The sequence below is a fragment of the Austrofundulus limnaeus genome, unplaced genomic scaffold, assembly GCF_001266775.1.
Source record: "Austrofundulus limnaeus strain Quisiro unplaced genomic scaffold, Austrofundulus_limnaeus-1.0 Scaffold90, whole genome shotgun sequence".
In the NCBI taxonomy this organism is placed as follows: Eukaryota; Metazoa; Chordata; class Actinopteri; order Cyprinodontiformes; family Rivulidae; genus Austrofundulus; species Austrofundulus limnaeus.
Window position 1 is genome coordinate 408,651 of NW_013952492.1, and position 6,691 is coordinate 415,341.

Sequence of the window (6,691 nt, forward strand, 5' to 3'; positions counted from 1 at the left end):
CTTATTCAGAAGATAAAATAAATAATAAATAAATTAGTTCAGTCAAACGTTTTGTTAGACTGTTGTTTCTGTGTGTTTAGCTTTTTTTAAAAAATCTGTATAGGTTTCCTAAATCCATTCATATGATAATATAAAGTGTAACATAAATTAATTTTTACACTACCTTTACAGCTTATGAAACATAAATTAATTGTGYGTGGGATCAATAAAGTTGTATTTTGTAGTCCAGTAAGAAGTTTTAATACATTGTTTTTGGTACCTGTTTTTCTCAAATTGTGTGTGCGTGAGCACGTGTGTGTGTTTGAATAAATGATGGTGCCGTATTAACGTAAATCTCTGTTAAAATGTGCATTATGAAACAAAATCCATTCATTTGTAGTAGTTCACAGTGCAGCGGTGCCACCTCCAATATGGCGGATGCACAGCTGGTCACAGCAGCGGACCGACACAGTCAACGAGGCCTCTACGTATTCATTTCTATGGTCTTTCCTCCCTGTGTGTCCCCCCGTCCGTTAACACCCAGGCATTCATCAACATTAGCCTCCAAAATGATACGCTTAGACTCAACAAATCACTCCTTAATACCGAACATGACTGTATTGAAGTTCATTAGCGGGGCTGAATTGGATGTCATTGTTAACTGTAATGAATTGCGTCCATTTGTACCCAGCAAATGCACGGCTCACTATATAATGGTGTGGAAACAAATGTATATCCTTTTTTTTGCTTTGGTTGGAATTAGCACGAGAGCTGGCCATTTGTTCAGACGCTCTGCTTTGTTCGAGGTAGATAATGACAGCGTGAGGGGAAATCAAATAAACATAAAATCGCTAATTGTCTTTATATTCAAATTCTTTGTCCTGAGGAAAATCACAGCAGTGTAATTGCTGCGTGTGTGTGTGTGTGTTGTGTGTGTGGCTGCAAGGGAACAGTGTAATATATAGATTTACAGCCGACACGGGACTTTTATCGAACAAAGATGCTCGTGAACTTTATTGCCTTTTTAGACTTACCGGTAATATTCTTCTGGTTTTATTTTTAGAGTTTAGTTTTAAATATTAAACGGTTACTGACAAAAGATTGTCTGTATAAAATGAAACATTGCCTTTTTTAACTTAACAACCCCACACACACTTTGTAAAAATGTGCTTCTCCTGATATAACAGAATTTGTAAATTTAAATGCATTTTTTAAATTAAACATTCACTGACTCTGAGAATCATTTTATTTATTTCAATATATAATATTTAACGCTTTTATAAATGGAGCCAAACTGACACAAACATTACTTTTAAAATCAATTTAACAACTAAAGAAATACAAATCAGAGTAGTTAGAAGAATTTATTTCAAACTTTAGGTTTTTGAAGGTAAAATTTGTAGTTTTGATCTGATTTAGAACATTTTAGCACGTTAGAACAGGAGGGATACGACTTTCTGAGCAGGGATTACCAGGGCAAATGATGTTTCTTTTTTAAAAAGTGAAGTGGTGAAAAAGTATTGAGACGGATAAAAAAACAACTGGGTGCTRTAGCATTAGTAGCTAAAATACTTTTTGAAAAAATGTTTTTTTACTGAAACATTAAGCTGTTAAATCTGTATTTCTGAACATAATTTGTGGCACAATAATCAAACAGGACAGTATAGTAATTACTGCTCTGTATTCACGTGGGTTTGTCGTATTATTTGACAGGAATATTKGGGAATTCTCGGATTATAACCTGTTACACAGGTAAACAAATATCCTCTGAGTAATATTCAGATGTGGTTGAACACAGTGAAGATTTTACTGCTGCTGCGCAGATGCTTGTGTTATGATTGACTTTTACTTGCCTCATTGCATTTAGTCTGTTTTGGTCATTAGCATAGTGTTACTGAGCTGACATTGAAAAATCCTGTTCTATGCTTAGATTTTAAGCTGAGCTCCACTCAACTTCAGATAAACGTTGAATGTTTTCTTTATAAGTCAGTGAAGCTAAAAGAGAGAAATTATTCAGCTTTGTTTAGTCAAAGAGGAAAAAACAATAGCATTTAGATAAACCCATTAAAAATGATGGTGTATATTTAAACACGTTATTTAAAATAGGGAATTGTTGAGGAGTTGAAAGAACAAAACCTGACTTGCRTAACATGATCAGTAAGTGGTTCATTTTGACTATAACTGTATTTATTATCTTTTCTTTAATGTGTTTGTGCAGCACAAACGTAAGAATCATAAAACTTTGCTACAATCATGTACTTTTCCCCCACCGAGGTCCCAAAACTTGACTTTCTGCCCTGATACAGTAGGCTTTGACTTCTTCTCAGTTTTCTTGTAAGTGCTGAGTCGTAAAAATGTATTATAGTAACGACACTTTTTTTTAGCACTTGGTTTTAAAACTTGCAACAGTTATGGGAAAAAAAAGGTAAATGCTGAAATTTGTCACAAACGTTCAGGACTGTTCACYTCGAGTGGGTCTTGCTTCAGAAAGACGCTACAAACGTGAAAAGTTTTTGTTTCACGATTCACTCAGTTGAATCTGTCAGGTCTCTAAGTTTTATAATTATTTTGCCGTTTGTTTCGCTGCGTCACATTTCAGACGCTCGTTTTAATTGCATCTACACACACTGTCAACACACACTTTGTTTTACACCGATAGTTCCTGTTTGTGTTTTTTTGTTGTAATTGTCTCCATGAATGTGTTGAGAACAGGATTCCCTGTTAGAATTATTTGTTTTTGTTTATTCTCTACATTTTTTTTAAACATCAGCATATCTGAAAATCCCCAAAAAGCCAGCAAAGCCTCATGTTTCTTAAGCAATTTTGTAAATTTATACCAGACTTAAATTTCTAAGTTCATAAAACATACATTTCTAACTTTTAAGCATATTATTTCAAAGAAAGAAGATGAAAGCACATGTTGGCAAACCTAAAATAATCAGACAGCTGATAATTCAGTGACTGAATTAAAAAGATGTAATTCACAGTTCGGCCACAAGAGGGCACAGGAGTTCCTTGGTTGTTGCTGTTCAGGCTTCAAAGCCTTAACATGTTAAATTCCTTCACATGCGCTTTTTTCCTGACTTAATTAAAAACTTGAGAATAAAACAGATAATCCACGTTTAACATTTGATGTGAAGTATGTAATAAATAGAAATCTCTGAAGAAAAAAGCAACATGTTTTCTCAGGACCAGCTTTCGTAGTAGCAACACAGACATTTTTTTTATTGTGTGAATACTTAATAAACCCATATTAACATAACCTTTGTTTTACTCTGCTGTGTATTAAATATGCAGCGACCGTAATTAACGGTACCCTAATAGTAATTGCTACATCTCCTGCTCTCCGTTGACATTCCTGAAGTGAAATGTGGTTATGCCAATTGGTTGGACCCACTTAGCATTTTAATAGCATCAATAGTGTTTTAAWCCAAGTGTCAAGGCTGTTTCCATTTTCTTCAGCGCTTATTTCTTCCCAGGAAATGTGACATTTTTATTAGTAATGGTGGGATATTATTTAATTAGAAAAAAAAATTACATTTGAGCTCTTTAATTTCGCCCTTAATGCACATGAACATGGAAACCACACACGTGAATTTATTTATGCATGAAATATCACAGCGTCTGGTTTGGTGAGCAGCCTTGAAGCTCCACTGCGCCGGGGCTGGGAGGCGAGACGCGGCTCGCCTTGGCAGCGAGATCACTGCGCTCGGTTCGCCACATTTGTCTTCCTCTCATCTGCTTCCTTTTGCAAATTAAAAAMCAGTAGCCACCTGAGTGGGGATTTTTAATTGTGATAATGGAAATGAATGAACGTGRTGTGACCCCCACACCTTCAGTCCCCCCTTCCTCTGCCTTTCTTTTTAAAGGTTTTCTTCCTCTTATAGACCTGTGTTGGTACACCTGTACCTCTGCATTGATTCCTGAGCAACTGTGACCCAAGCCTCAGCCTCCTATCCATCCCCATTACACAGTCCTACCTTGGCTCGAATTCCCTGCTATCAGCTATCTCTCAGGTTATTTACTGACCAGAGGTCCACGGGACAGTTAAAGGATCATTGTCATGATTTATATTTATTCACATAAGGCCTTCTCTTCGAGACAAAAAAAATCTATTATATTTCCTCTTTTGTCCAAACTATTTTTAGCTTAACCTTATTTATGCCACACTAAATTTAGCAATTTTYCCCCCCTAAATTATTCTTTCTGTCCAAACAAAGCTATACTCATGCTGAACGATGAGGATACAGTTATATTTACCTGGCGACAGCTCTTTTGGGAAATGTGCGCACGTTTATGTGTCCTGAGCCKCAGTGGCATCAGTCACCGTCGTTTTGTGTTGTCAACTAAACACAGGTTTCACAGTGGTCAGAAAAAAAACATATTGACCCCCTGACTCACCCAAATATCCAGGCTGTGCTATATTTTATACTCCCGATGTAGTATAATGAAAGAAAACWTCTTAAAGAAATAATTATTTTAAGGTGTAGTGGTGTTCACTGTCTCAGAATGTTAGTAAATGACTTTTTTGAAGTTAAATTCTTGTTTTTATTGTATCTGTGTGTGGTTTCAACTTTTTGTCTGCACTTTTAAGAGCTTTCTTCTCGGAATAATGGCTGATCTGCTGCAAAGCTCTCCTCAGCCTGAACGTTATGCATTGAAATCCACACGACGTTGTTAAGGCGCGCGGTCAGCGTTGGAATAAGAGGCGGRGAGGACTCGATGAAGACCGAGGAATAGTGTGGATTTGGAAAAGAGCGCATCATGATGTTTCTGTATCTTAATGCGCCGTCTCCGTGGCGTTTCAGGGGGTTCTCGGAGTTATTTTTTATTCATTAAAGACTTAACATTGTTCCATATTTGTGTTGATCCCGGTGTTGTGTTGTGTGGATTAAGTGTCGGGCCCGTGCTCTCCGCTCTCTGGATGGAGAGATCCCTAAGCGTATTCAGTGAGTCGCAGAGTTGCGGGAGCCTCTGTGTGCAGATTAAAGCCTCAGCCGACTTTGTGGCTGATCATTAGATTGAGGCAGATTTGTTAAGCATAACTGCCATTAAATTGGCTGCAAAGCTCTGGTATTTACTGCACTGCTGTTTATGAATAAGGGCCCCCCCCCCCCCCCCCCGAACACACACACACACACACCACCACACACACCCTCTCCTGCCTTACAGACCCGCGCAGTGATGTGTTAAACCCCAGCCTCAGTAAGGAGGGAACTGCATTATTCATGGTGGGARGAATTAGATGGATAAAAAGATGTTCCTGGCGAGGATGGAGTGAGGTGCCTCTGAGTGGCTGCGTGGAGTTTAGATGATACCCAGGGTGTGTTTTTGTTTTTTTTATTTAAAAGTCTAAGTGGGTTCTTGTCTGTGTGTGTGTGTGTGTGTGTGTGTGGGGACCGACCCACGGTGGAGCGGCCCAGGCCTGCATCCCGCCTCCCGAGCTCAGCCGCCGAGGAAATCGAAGAAGGGTTTTATTTATTTATTCGTTGGACATTGCATGTCCTCGCTGATGAATGTGTTTATTGGCGACGTAATGAGAACCAGTTATGGTTGGTTAGTCAAATTATTCAACTTTATTAACCTTGGATGAAATTTGCTATGCAGACCCAAACTGATGTAACGTGGAGGGAGCATTACGCCGGAGGCTAGAGGGGGTTCAATAATGATTACAGCTCTAATATAATAGAAGTGAAGTGGTTAGAGAAGAGGATGGAAWACATATATGTGATTAAAGGCTGTAGGTAAAATAAAACGAAGGGGTATGAAGTTATTGTGTGTAGTCAAGTAGTTTATAGACCTATCGAGTTTATAGTCTGCGGATGATGAGGGGATGAAAGTTACATGATTGGGGGGTGGGATTTTTGATGACAGGGAGGAAAATAGGCCTAATGCTCAGCAGATCTGCATGGGCCTCCGGGGCTTTTTGTTTATCCTTGTACATGTATGATTCAGTGCGTTTATCATCTTCCCTCTCTGTACGACTGGCTGCCGGAGGAGCGGCGGCATCCACGGTGGTGTGAGGCCTCGATGAGAGATTGTGTTGAGAGTTAGAGGTGGACACAGAGGGTCAGAGGCAGAGGAAAAAGGGGGTAGGAAAGAGGCAGAAAGGGACAAGGAGGGGTAATAAGGACCACTGCAGTGCTCTGGCCTGGAACAGCTCAACCTTGGGCAGTAATTACTAACCATACATTCCACTTTTGGGGTGACATCTCCCTCCTCTTGGGCCGGTGGAGGGGAATTAGAGAGGGTCTTAAAAGTCAGAAGGAGTCAAAGAGTTGTGCCGATCCTCGCCTATTGGGCAAAAAATACACAGCAGCTCCTGGACCGGCTGCACTCATCACCCAGTCTCACAGTCAGGACTTTGAAGCTATATCTTAAAATTATTTTGCTTTTAAATTATTTACTAATTTTTGGTTAACATTGAAACTCTTAAATGAAAAAAAAAAGTACACAATATGCTTTTGACAGTACAGTTTTTGTTCTGTTGGTATATGTTCTGGTGTTAAATGTTTACCAGTTCACCAGCTCGAAAACCTGAGATTAGGATGAATAAAACTTAGAACAGAAAACAAACTAGACAGAGAAGGCTCAAAGTAAACACAATCATGTAATTAGTATATTAAAGACCATACCATACCATACCATACCATACCATACCATACCATACCATACCATACCATACCATACCATACCATACCATACCATACCA

The 6,691-nt window shown here is 38.8% G+C and overlaps 1 protein-coding gene across 1 annotated transcript in view; it reads left to right on the forward strand.

Moving 5' to 3' along the window:
* The window catches only part of wwox (WW domain containing oxidoreductase), a 135,439-nt gene that overhangs the window by 981 nt on the left and 127,767 nt on the right, over positions 1 to 6,691 (forward strand). The gene's annotated exons all lie outside the window — the stretch shown is intronic.